Raw genomic sequence first — 12,905 nt, forward strand, 5'->3', positions numbered from 1 at the left:
AAAATAATTTTCAAAACTATATAATATAAATTTTTAAAAATAATTTTCAAAACTATATAATATATATTTTTAAAAAATAATTTTCAAAGCTATATAATATGTATGTTTTCAAAACTATAATATATATATATATTCAAAAATATTTTTAAAAACCATATATTATATATATGTTTTCAAAATGTTTTAAAAATCATATATTATATATATATATATATTCAAACACGTTTTCAAAAACTATATATATTTTCAAAATGTTTTCAAAAACTATATTATATATATATATATTTCAAAAACTGGTTTTTTTAAAAAAACTGTACGATATTATATATAAAAAAAAGGATCCGGATGAAAATGAGTGTCTACAATGGGTTATAATTTGGAGGAGCTTTTATCGACAACACATGTTATACAAATATAACCGTTTAAACTCAAGATCTTTATGAAGAACGGCAATCCTTTTTAGGCTAAACCAAAGCATAAACTTTTTGGCATGAGATATGCCTTCAAAATTTAATAAACACAAGATTAAAACGTAAAAACCCTTTAGGCTTTTAAAAGCTTGTGATTCATAAATCCAAATTATAAATGTCTGTACAAATCTCTTCAACTCGAAGTAAAGCTCTGGTAAAAGAACATATTTTTTGCATGTTCCGAAAGATTCAATATCTTGCGGTAGTCTAAGTAACCTCACCAAAATATTTGTTAGCCTTGTTAAACTTGACTGTATCAAATCGTCTATCATATCCAATGTTTGCTAATCTACTCCTGTATAATGAAGTGATTAAGCAGAAGGAATGACAAAAAATAAGGGTCAAAACCAACGTCAAGATGAAAACTCAGACAAACGTCAAAACTCACCTATTCGGTATTGCTCTGATCTCCTATTGATCCTACAGGAATCAGCTTCAAAGCAGCAGCAATCGGCATCCTCAAGAAACCGAGGCAGATGCTGACGAACCATTGCTGTAAAGTGAGAGGACAAGTGCTTGCAAATGTGCCGAGGAATTCCACAATTACGATTTGGAATATGACAGTGCAACTTAGCACAGCCATGAACACATGGTTGTTTAGTATGCCTTTGAGAACGTTAATCTTTTCCATCTCTCTAGAGCTAATTTCGTTGAAAACCTGAAGAAAATAGAGAACACAAATTGACTATACACTACAGCAAAAATGTTCTTTAACGGCATTTTTAGCGGCGTTTTAAGAGTAAACGTCACTAACTTTAAACATATAGCGGTGTTTGCATTCTAAACGCCACAAAATGGAAACCTTAACGGCATTTTTATACAAAACACCACGATGGAGTAGTACTTCAACGGCGTATTTATACACCGCCGCACCACGATGGAGTAGTACTTCAACGGCGTATTTATACACCGCCGCAGTAGTTTAATCCATAGTGGTGTTTTTTCAACAAACGTCGTGATAGAGTAGTACTTTAGCGGCGTTTTTACACAAACACCGCAGTAGGGTTCATCCATAATGGTGTTTTTTCAACAAACGCCGCGATAGAGTAATACTTTAGTGGCGTTTTTGTACAAACAGCGCAATAGTTCAATGCTTTAACGGCGTTTGGGTTTAAAATGCCGCAAATTTTTAAAATTTTTATCTCCCTAACCCTTCAGCCCGGTCTCAAGTTTATTTTCCCTAACATTTTCTGCTCCCAGCCGTTTGCAGAGACCCAACAAATTTGTTGTTGATTGGAGTCGTTCGACGCCGTCGTGGCCTTCACTGCCACGCCCATCACGATCTCGTCATTTTTCCGAGTATCAATGCCACCGTTTGACGCCGTCGTGGCCTCTCTATCACCGTCGAGATAATTTTTAAATTCCAAAATTTGAATGGCGTTCGTGTTTTCAAACATTAGTTGGATCTTTAAATTTAAATTTTTTTTTTGTTAAATTACCCTTTACGTCTTGATTCTGCGTTGAATGGCTTTTGTGACCATTTCTTGTTCGGCACTTCCCTTAATGACAGTGCTTTCATTCGTCCATTACTAAGAAACCCAAGAAAGTTTGCAGGTTTAGGTTACCAATTTAAAAATTCCAGCTTTTTGCTGAAATATGCTTCGACTCTGCCTAGAATTTTCTCCTAAGATTGCTTGATAAAATGGGAAAATGTGTATGGCTTTGCGTTGATGGTTGTCCTTTTTTTTCTTTTATATAATGTTGCTTGATAAAATGGGAAGGATGTGTATGGTTTTGTGTTGATGGTTGTCCTTGCTTTTTTCTTTTATATAATGTTGCTTAATACACTGCATGGCGGACATTGAGACACAATCTTAATTCGATCCTCGTTAAAAAAATAAAGAATTAGATTGCATAGAAGAAAGAGACCAAAATTTTCTTTTGCACTTTCTTAGTCAATTCAGTTACAGATCGGGGATACAGTAAGGTTTTGTTAATTTGTTTCGTTATGGGTTCAGATTAAAAACTTCTTTTGTTTTATTTTCCTTTTTCACCAAAACTTGTTATTGTTTTTAATGAAAATGAAATGAGTTGATTCTTCTGTAAGTTTACTATTTGATGAAAAAAAGTTGAAACATTGCTTGGAAAGGGGAAAAAAACTACTATCTTTTAGGAAGACTCATTATTTATAATAGTTACTCATTTGTTCATACTGTCTAGGCAAATTGATATACAACATACAATCTGATCAAGTTTTCTTCTCTTTGCTATTGTTCTATTTTGTTTTGGTTATCTATATGGATTGTAAAAAATAACCAGATCCTATTACTGGAACACACTATTTGCTATAAATTGGTTTGAAATAAAAAGGTTGTAATGACAAAGTGGAAATTTGTTGGTTGTTGGATTGAAAATTTTCATGTATTGTGAATTGCCACTTAAATGGCTCAGCAAATTGTTTTAGTTTGGCTTGATTTTGTTTCACGCAATATTTCATTTTTCATGTGTTCCTATTCTAGTACAATTTAGTGCTTGTTCTCATATATTCATTCATATTATTCATTTGTGTCTGGTTATTTTAGGTGTTGTTGAAGAAACAACTGCAGTTTTTGGTGTAGCAGTTGCTCTTTGTCAATTTTCTTTTCCTTTTAATCTGCACCTATTGTTATGTTTGTTGTTTGTGCAAGGTACACAAAATCTTACTGGATATGGATGACTTTGCCCTCTTCTTTACCAAGATATGTTTGCTCTCAAGATTATAATTTTTTCATTATTTAATATCAGGTGGCATTTCAAGCTTTGAAATTTGCTCCACCAATCCTTGATCTTGGTAAGAGCTAGTTCCAAGTTATAAAATGCTATGTGCTCCACTTGATACCTATCATGTGCTGAACAATCTTCTCTCGTATACTTCAGGCTGCTCAAAGCTTTGGGGATCCAAAAAGTGCAAAGATATTCTTTAAAGCTATGAAAGTTTCGTTTGAAAGCTTTGAACTTAATATTCTTTAAAGATATCATGTACGATGATTGATGATAAATTGTTTTCTTTAATAAATTACTTACCTTCATATTCTCTAGATTCGAAAAGAATGTTGCTTGAGAGAACTAGGCTTCTGGTTACTGCAAAATACAAATGCCATTACCAACCCTTTAAATAATGTCATCAGACCCAAGGTTTAAACTCATCAGTAAAATAATATTATATTAGCATTAATGGGAGTTTAAGGATTAAGATAGTGATGATCAACAATTTACGGGTTCAACGAAGAGCAACCCAATCAAACCTGTCTATGCCAACCTTTTGCAAATAGCGGCGTTTGTGGTAAAAGTACCACTACAAATCATAATATACAACGGCATTTTGTATTACAAACGCCACTAAAAACAATAGAATTAGTGACGTTTGTGACAAAAAACACCACTAAAAACAAGATTATTAGCAACGTTTGTAGACAAAAACGCCACTATAAATCACAACATATAGCAGCATTTGAAAGAACAAACGCCGCTATATAACTCGACCTTTTGCGACGTTTTAGGAAAACGAACGTCGCTAACTTTTGCGACGTTCGTTTTAGACGCGTGTCTTGCGGCACTCTTACTAACGCTAGTTGTGTTTTTAGCGGCGCTTAAAAACGATGCTATAGGACTAAAAAAGCCACTGAAAACCTGTTTTGATGTAGTTATATATAAACATTCAAAGTTCAAACATATAGAAATCAAATCAAAGATCAAAAATATTTTAACGTTACCTGGAAGAAACAAATGAGTTGAAAATAAGGGTGTTCAATATCAAATCGGAGTCCAAGCCATCGAGATGAAAAAAAGGCCTTTCCTCTTGTTTGAAGAACCCATATGATCACAAATTGATATCCAGACTGCCCTAAAATATTCCTCCATATTACATTACTGATGAAGTTTCCCTTCCTACCAACTGGAGATCTCTTCATCAAGTCATCATTAGGAGGCTCGGTAGCTAATGCAAGTGCCCCTAAAGTATCCATGATCATGTTGACCCATAGAAGTTGAACAGCTGTGAGTGGAGCACTTCCTGAGAAACATGAAATCATATCAAATCCGAAATTAACAGGGAATGGCAATATTGTTAAAATCATTTAAAAGAAGGTATAAGCCCGTATCAAAGTAACAACGATAGGGTCTCTTACCAGTCAAACAGGCTGAAGAAAAGTTTACAATTAGAGCAACCACGTTGACAGTCAGCTGAAACTGAACGAATTTTTGGATATTTATATAAACTGACGTCCCCATTTAGCCACTGTTACAATTGTGGAAAAATTATCGTCTTGGATTATGACATCTGCCTTTCTTTGGCCACCTGTAAATTGTGAATCCGTTTTAAGCAAATTACATGCAGTAACCGACAAACTTAGAACCCTGCTCATTTTTTATAAAGCTGCAGCATTGATCATAACCTACTTATGCTGGGTAATCTTGCAATACAAACCCTTCAAAGCAGCTTAAGATTGAGCATGTGCATTTCTATGATTCAAATGAAGCATGGATAAAAAAAAACGAGCAACAAGCAAAGAATTCATCATCCTAACATCTAGTCTAAATTCATATCATCTTCAATGAAATTAATCGATAGTACAAAATTTTCAGACTTAGCCACTAGTGAGATTTATGTTGGAAGTTTATATCTTTTCTGAAAGGAAAGTGAAGGAACATGTAAGATGTACCTCAGTCCCAGCAATGCCCATCGCAAGCCCAATATCAGCTTCATGAAGTGCAGGGGCATCATTTGTACCATCTCCAGTGACGGCAACTACTTCTCCAAATGTAGTCCGTAGGAGTTTGACAAGAGTATGCTTATCCATAGGTGAAGATCGAGCCATTACCTGCATCAATTTCATATATTTGGTGACAGTTCCTTTCAAATTATGACATCCGAATGACAAATCCCTAGATTGGTCCACTGCAATATAAGCTAACAGGCTAATCTTACTGTCACACAATGCTCCAAGTGCTGATTCAGTACTAGTACCATATTCACCTTACAGTTCAACTTAAATAGAAACTTTATATTAAAGAAATACAGATAATCCAACAGTTTTCCCTGAACAGTAATATTTTAATCTAGTGTCTAAACATAATCAATTTGAAATACAAGGTCAACGGTTCATATTAAAGCTTTATAAGAAAGTCATCATAGGTACTGTCTATCAAGTATGCAGAGCAACCTAACAACAGGACTTCCTGGGAAGCTGCTTAGTAGCACATAGCATTTTTAAAAGCAATCACTTTTAAGGATAAAATTTAAACTGAAGTCAACTAATACCTGGAGGCTATGAAAAAGCACAATAATCAATATTGTTTATAGAGTTAATGTAGAAAGAAAAATAAAGAAATGGACCTGTATTTTTTGAATAAGTTCATGCAATTCCTTTACAGATTTCTCCCGGAAATCGGGACCTTCAATTGCGATACCATGGTCGGTTAAAATTCCAATTTCCCTTTCAATAGCCGTAGCAGTGTGAATGTTGTCTCCAGTGACCATTAGAACAGTAATACCAGCTGACTTACATATTGCAACAGATTCCTTAACACCAGGGCGTACAGAATCTTTGATGCCAACAATGCCTATACAAGTGTATCCCTGAAGGGGAAGGGGGATGTCAACAGAAAAATCAGTTCCCATATCCATGTAAGCAAGGCATAAAGTTCGAAGAGCTTCACTAGCAAATTACTCAATTGTATTCTTTAGATGATTGGTGGATGGTTCAGTCAGGGGAACAACGTCCCCATTTGATCTTATTAATTTGTCACATGCAGCTTAGATTATTTCAGAAGCACCCTTGCAATGGGAAGCCTCCTTCAGGAAGCTCTATAACGACAGCCATTCTCTTTTTTGCAGAGTTGAAAGGCTCAACTTTCACAACTTTTGATGCTCTTCGTTCTGCTTGGAAATCCCCACCAAGCAATAACCCAAATTCTAAAAGGGCAGTTTCTGTTGGTGTTCCGAGTATCTCAATTTTCTTGTCTTTGTTATTAACAACTACTCCTCCAGTGTTAATTAAATATTGACTCAAGTAAAATTTTCACAACATATTCAGGAACTAAAGATCTAAAATGATTACTCTCGTTGGGGTTGCTCACTTCCTTGATTTCTTCACAAATGCAAGTTTTCATAACAGTCATGTGGTTACTAGTCAATGTACCAGTTTTATCACTGCAAATACTTGTAGAGGATCCCATTGTCTCACAAGCAGCCAGATGGCTAACGAATGCCTTGTCATTCATCATCTTCTTCATGGAAAAAGCAAGGCTTAATGTAACAGCCAAAGGCAGTACCTCAGGAACGGCAACAACAACAATTGTAACAGCAATAGCAAAAAATTCCAACATTTCCATTGCATCATCTCCAGACCAAGTCCAATGTGTGCCATCTTTTAGTTTGCGGCTAAATAATCCTTGTACCAGAACAGCAAATGTCACAACAGAAAAATACAGATCTATTTTCCCAATAATTGTGGCAACTCCATTCAGTTTGACCTGCAATGGGGTTTCATCATCTCCACGTTCACTAAGAGTGGCAATCAGTTTCCCCCCATTGAGTTCTCATCCCAACAGTAGTCACAAGCATCTTACACAATCTATCCTGCACCTTGGTTCCAGAGAGGAGAAAAGGGTTTATTGCATTTACATTAACTGGTTCACCCTCACCAGTTAAACTGGATTCATTTATCAAAACTGAAAACCCCGAAATAAAGAGTCCATCAGCTGGGATCTGATCTCCAATGGCAGGATGAACAATATCACCAGGAACTAGATCAAATATTGATATTTTCTGCCTCAGCCCATCTCTGGTAACCTGAACCGTTATTTTCTTCTTCTCCTTGTCCAAATCCCTGAACTGTAGAGATTGTCTGTAATCACTTGTGGTAGTGACAAACACAACGAGCAGAATGCTCAAAACAATTCCTAGACCATCATAGGAACCCTTCGGCCATCCTTCCACTGTAATCCCAACAGAAAGAGACGAGCACAAACAGCTAGTATCATAAGGGTTGTATCTTGAAGGGCTTCCCGCACGAAAACCCAGAATCCTCGTTGAGGGGTTTCGGTAAACTTATTAATTCCATAAATGCGTTTCCTTTCTTTTATCAAATGCTCAGAACTAGGAATACCGTCAACAACTGAAGTAGAGAGCTTGGCTGCTATATCCTCAATGTTGGGAAATAAAACGAAAAACTAATAATTTCTCTATAACCAGATTAGTGAGAATGCGAAATAAAAGCGGAAAAATAATACCTGAAATTGATAACGGAGTTCAGCCAATTATGCATACGTCTCCGGACTGATGCAGATCTTTACTAAAGAGAAAATTTACAGGTGTTTACAAAAAACACTTAAGAGAGAGCTAGAATGATTTGGGGATGATTTTGAAACTAAATAGGTTAGGGTATTTATAATTGAAACTTAAGGACTAATCTTATAAATACCCTAAAGTGTGCAGGGACTAAAATATAATCAACCTTTACTAAAAAATCAACATAATCATGCCCCTTTTTAACTTCACAATTTCGGTGCCTAACTTCCATAATGTGGTGCCTAACTTTGATTTTTTGCTTGACTTTCAACTTCAACAATCTCCCACTTGAAGACTGATTTTAATCTGTCTTAATACCTCGATCAATGCAGCAACTTTTCTAGTCTTGTTACTCTAGCATGCCAACTGAAGCTGAACACAACTTCAGTTTGTCCGTAGTAACCGTCTTTGTTAACATGTATGCCGGATTTTGAGCTCCACTAATCTTTTCCAGTTTCAAAATCCCATCTTCCAGAAGAGACTGGATAAATTGATATCGCAATTGTATGTGCTTCGTCCTAGAATGAAAAGACAGATTATTTGCTAGATGGTTAGCACTTTGACTATCGCAATACAAGACATTGTTTTCTTGTTTCTTGCCTAACTCTTCCAAGAAATTTTGGAGTCAGACCATCTCCTTGTTGGCTTCCGTAACAGCGACATATTCTGCTTCAGTTATGGAGAGAGCAACTATCTTCTGTAGTTGAGAAACCCAACTCACTGCAGTACTTCCTAGAGTATAGACATACCCTGTAGTGCTCCTTCTGATGTCAACATTTCCGGCTAAGTCAATATCTACATACCCTGTCAGTATCGTATCTCCACCTTTGAAACAAAGTGCTTGTTTGTGGTACCCCGCAGATATCTGAGGATCCATTTAGCTGCTTCCCAGTGTACCTTGCCCGGATTGTTCATGTACCTGCTAACAGCTCTCATTGCTTGAGCAATATCTGGTTTGGTATAAACCATAGCATACTCAAAATTGCGTCAGCCCCTCTTATTACATGAAGTCTGACAATCCTCGCATTGAACCCTTATCATTGGAGTTCTTTGCACCACCATGCATCGGTACTTTCTCACGGCAAAGTTCACGGCAAAGTCCTATGGCCCTTCTTGCCTCCTTCCTTTTAACACGAAGGTTTGAGCTCACTTTCCATCTTGCAAATAGATAGTTTCTCTATGGTTGCATTGTCCCTCAACGTCTTGGCTTCCATCGACTCTTGTCTATTATTCTTTGAAGGATTGTTCCTCACTTTAACATCCTCGGCAAGCCCTTGTTTCGACCCTTCTCTTATGATAGTATCTGAAGTCATGTTCTCTACACGAATATGCTCAGCAAATTCCTTGGACATGGACAACTCCTCCTGCACTTGGCCTCTACTCGCCTTGGCAGAAACAAACTGTACTGAGCCAAGTCTCAACGCCTCCTCGATCCTGGGTTCGTCCTCTTCTTTGGACAACTCGATCCTGGGCTCATCCATCACCTTGGATGACTTGGCTCCCCTCGGGTAATCTTGCAACACTGCTGACATCTTAAGTCTGTGCCCCATCATTTGCTCAACTCTTACCATCGGCTTAGCATCTTTGACACTTGAAATTGTGTCAAGTCTACACACATCTTCACCAGATTCACCATCTGGTTCATCATTGAGTGGACTTTCTCTGCCACTCGAGAACAACATTCCTCATCCTCTGACTTGCCTTCATCACGGAATCTCTTGCTGCTACCCTCGGCTTTCGGCTTTGCTTTGGAAGTCTTGTTCTTCTTTACTCCAAATTCTTTGATGGACTCGGCGGTTGTCAAGGCTTTAGACAGCTCCTTGACTTCCCTTCGCTCCAACACTTCTTCGCCCATGGCTTCAATCCGAACATGAAGGTGACGAACCCATCTTCTTCAGTCAAACTTGGGACTTTGAGCATGAGTCTTCTAAATTGGCTCACATACTCCTTAAGTGTCCCTTTATGCCTGAGACTCCTCAACTTGGGTCACGTCTCCATCCTGGCATACTGTAAGCGGACTTGCTCACTTTGCACCCTCGGCTTGACGGCTTTATCTCTTGATATCTCACAGTGTCCTTTCCCGTGCTCGACTGCTTTGACACATGCAATCTCGTCACGCCTCGATCTTGGATTGACTACTTGAGAACTTGTAGTCGCACCATCCTTGGCCCTTAATTCGGCTACTTTGGAACACGTAGTCTCACCAAGTCTATCCCCTGACTTGATTGCTTGAACACTCGCAATCGCATCGGGCTTTCTTTTGGGTTTGGCTGCCTTAACATCAACAACCTTGTCTTGTCTTGTTCTTTGCTTGGCTGCATTGACCCCCTCAATCGAACCAAGTCTTTTCCCTGGCTTGGCTGCTTTAACACTTGCAACAGCGCCAATTCCCGCTACTTCTCCTTCTCCCATCCTCTTCATGATGGTTATAAGGCGACGCTTCTCGGGACATCCTCTAATCAAATGAGGACCATCACAGAAATAGCACTTCAATTTTTCCTTGCTTCCATTCTTCTTCACACCGGACTTAGCCTTATCATTCTTTCCCGAAGGCTTTCCTTGGCTATTAACAGTCGATGACTCACATTAGTCATTCGAAGAGCTTCCTCTACCATCTCCCTGCTGCACCTTTTCCCGGTCTCCCTCATTATTGTCACTATCTTTGGGCATGGGCGTAGACGACACATCGCTACTTGGCTTGACACTTGCAAGCTCAGTCAGCTTTCCGGCTACAGCTATGACCTCCGAAAGTCTCTGGCATCACCTTGCTCTCTCCCGAGCATTGCCCCTGGTCTAAGTCCTTCCAAGAAGGTCTTGAGCGCACCATCCAACTTCTCAATTTTCACATTCCCTTCGTCTGCAGCCATCACTCCCACTCGAATCTGACTTCGTTTGGATCGTTTCTGACAATTTCTACGAACTACCGTGTATTAGAACACCTACGTCGACAAACTCATATTGCCGACCAAATTTCACAATTCACATAATTCACTATTCACGAAATTCACTATTCACATGAATAGTAACCTCACAGAAAAATTGGCAAAATTCACAACTAAAAGCTCATGATACCAGTTGTTGGGAAATAAAACAAAAAACGAGTAATTTCCATATAACCAGATTAGTGAGAATGCGAAATAAAAGAGGAAAAATAATACCTAAAATTAATAATAGAGTTCAGTCAATTATGCTTACGTCTCCGGACTGCTGCAAATCTTTTATTAAAGAGAAAATTTACAGGTGTTTACAAAAAACACTTAAGAGAGAGCTAGAATGATTTGGGAATGATTTTGAAGCTAAATGGGTTAGGGTATTTAGAGTTGAAGCTTAAGGACTAATCTTATAAATACCCTAAAGTGTGGAGGGAATAAAATGTAATTAACCCTTACTAAAAAATCAACATAATCATGCCCTTTTTAACTTCACAATTTCGGCGCCTAACTTCCATAATGTGGTGCCTAACTTTGATTTTTTGCTTGACTTTCAACTTCAACACTCAACCCCACCATGAATTTTCAACTTCTACAAATCATGCCATTCGACAATAGATCCCAACTCGTCAGCACAATTCTGAAAACCAGCTGCTTTAACTTCTTCAGGTGCTTCATATTCAATAGACAAGTTTAAACCTATTGGGAAATTAAAGGAATCAACATATAATGGAAACATCTCTTGCCAAGCATCCGAATGAGATGTTCTTACCATGGATAAATTGAAGAGCAGCTTGTGAAACCAAAACTCCAACCCTAATTTTTTCCTATAACACAGAGAAAAAAAAAACAACAAAAGAATTAACATAAAAAATTATGCACAAACAGATCATGTATTTCATCCTTATAGTTCATGAAAATTTCTAGTACGAGTAACTCTTTTATCTCATAAAACCATTTCATTTAAGGTAAATCTCTACTTTCAATAGTGCAAGGCTTAAGTACCATCAGAATAAAGTCAACCAAGTATACTTTCAGTAACAAATATAGCAACAATTTTAAACCATAAAACACTAATTAGACAATCGAATTTCCGTCAGAAAAACTTCAGAACACAGAGATATAAACATCGTATTCTAGCTGAAAACCACAATGCCGTTGATTTACAAAGCCGGACTTCAAATAAACGCACGCGTATATCGAGCTCTCAACAAGAAATTTGAAACATTGAAAAAAGTTGATTAGGCACTTATAGATCCGCTGATCTAAACCTTATTAGATTCAACTTCAAACTTCTTAATCTTAGGCGAGTTGAAAGTTACTAATTTTATCTCACACAAAAAGATTAAAAATTGTAAGATCAAATCAGATGCTTATATCATGTTCATTAGATGTGAAAAATAAAGAAATCAGATACTTCTAACCCATAAAAAATTAAAATAAGTTTTTTCGGTTGAGAAATAGTTCAATTTCATTTAACTCTACTAAACTTCCTAAAGAACCAAACAAACAAACTATCAATGAAAAACATGGAAAACCCAAAAACAAAAGTATTAAAACCTGATTGGAGCGACGAATAGCTTCAGCTTCAAAACGTTTGGAGAGATTAGCCGTAAAACGAAACCTACGCTTACAATTCTTGACGATCGAACGAAGTTTCCTCCATCTTTCCAAAGCTTCTTCCGACGAATTCTTCGGCTTCACATTTCCAAAGTTTTCGTTCAAGTAACTCTCCATTTTCTTATCGAAGAAAATACAACAGTTTATTTAAGAGACCCCAAGCTTTTCAACTACTTCTGCAAGGGTGAAAGTTGTCAATGTTGCAAGAGAAGCCCAGGCAACAGAGAAAATAAAATTAGATTCTTCCATCGAATCTAAAGATAATTTTGGATTTTTGTTTAGGGTATGTTTAATTAACGGAACGTGAGATTATTGTGTTTGGTTAAAGGAATAAAAGATTATTAAAATGTATATTTGATCAAATTGTCTTTATTATATATTTGTTTTTTTAACAAGTTGAAAAATATTTATATATTTTCTTTAAAAAATTTAAATTCATAAAATTATATAATTTTATTTACAAAATTAAAAATGTAAAAAAAGTTTAATGAAATAGTAAAATTTTATTTTAATTTCTGAACTTCATATAAAATTTTAATTATAGATATTTTTGTAAATCTAAAATAGTTTAAGGATAAATTTGTAATTTAACATTCGTAGATTTTTTATTATTCA

The 12,905-nt window shown here is 36.6% G+C and overlaps 1 pseudogene; it reads right to left on the reverse strand.

Moving 5' to 3' along the window:
- Positions 1-690: 690 nt before the first annotated feature.
- Positions 691-12,572, reverse strand: LOC120138344 (annotated as a pseudogene).
- Positions 12,573-12,905: the final 333 nt, after the last annotated feature.

This window comes from Hibiscus syriacus, unplaced genomic scaffold (assembly GCF_006381635.1).
Source record: "Hibiscus syriacus cultivar Baekdansim isolate YM2019G1 unplaced genomic scaffold, ASM638163v2 tig00110683_pilon, whole genome shotgun sequence".
NCBI lineage: Eukaryota > Viridiplantae > Streptophyta > Magnoliopsida > Malvales > Malvaceae > Hibiscus > Hibiscus syriacus.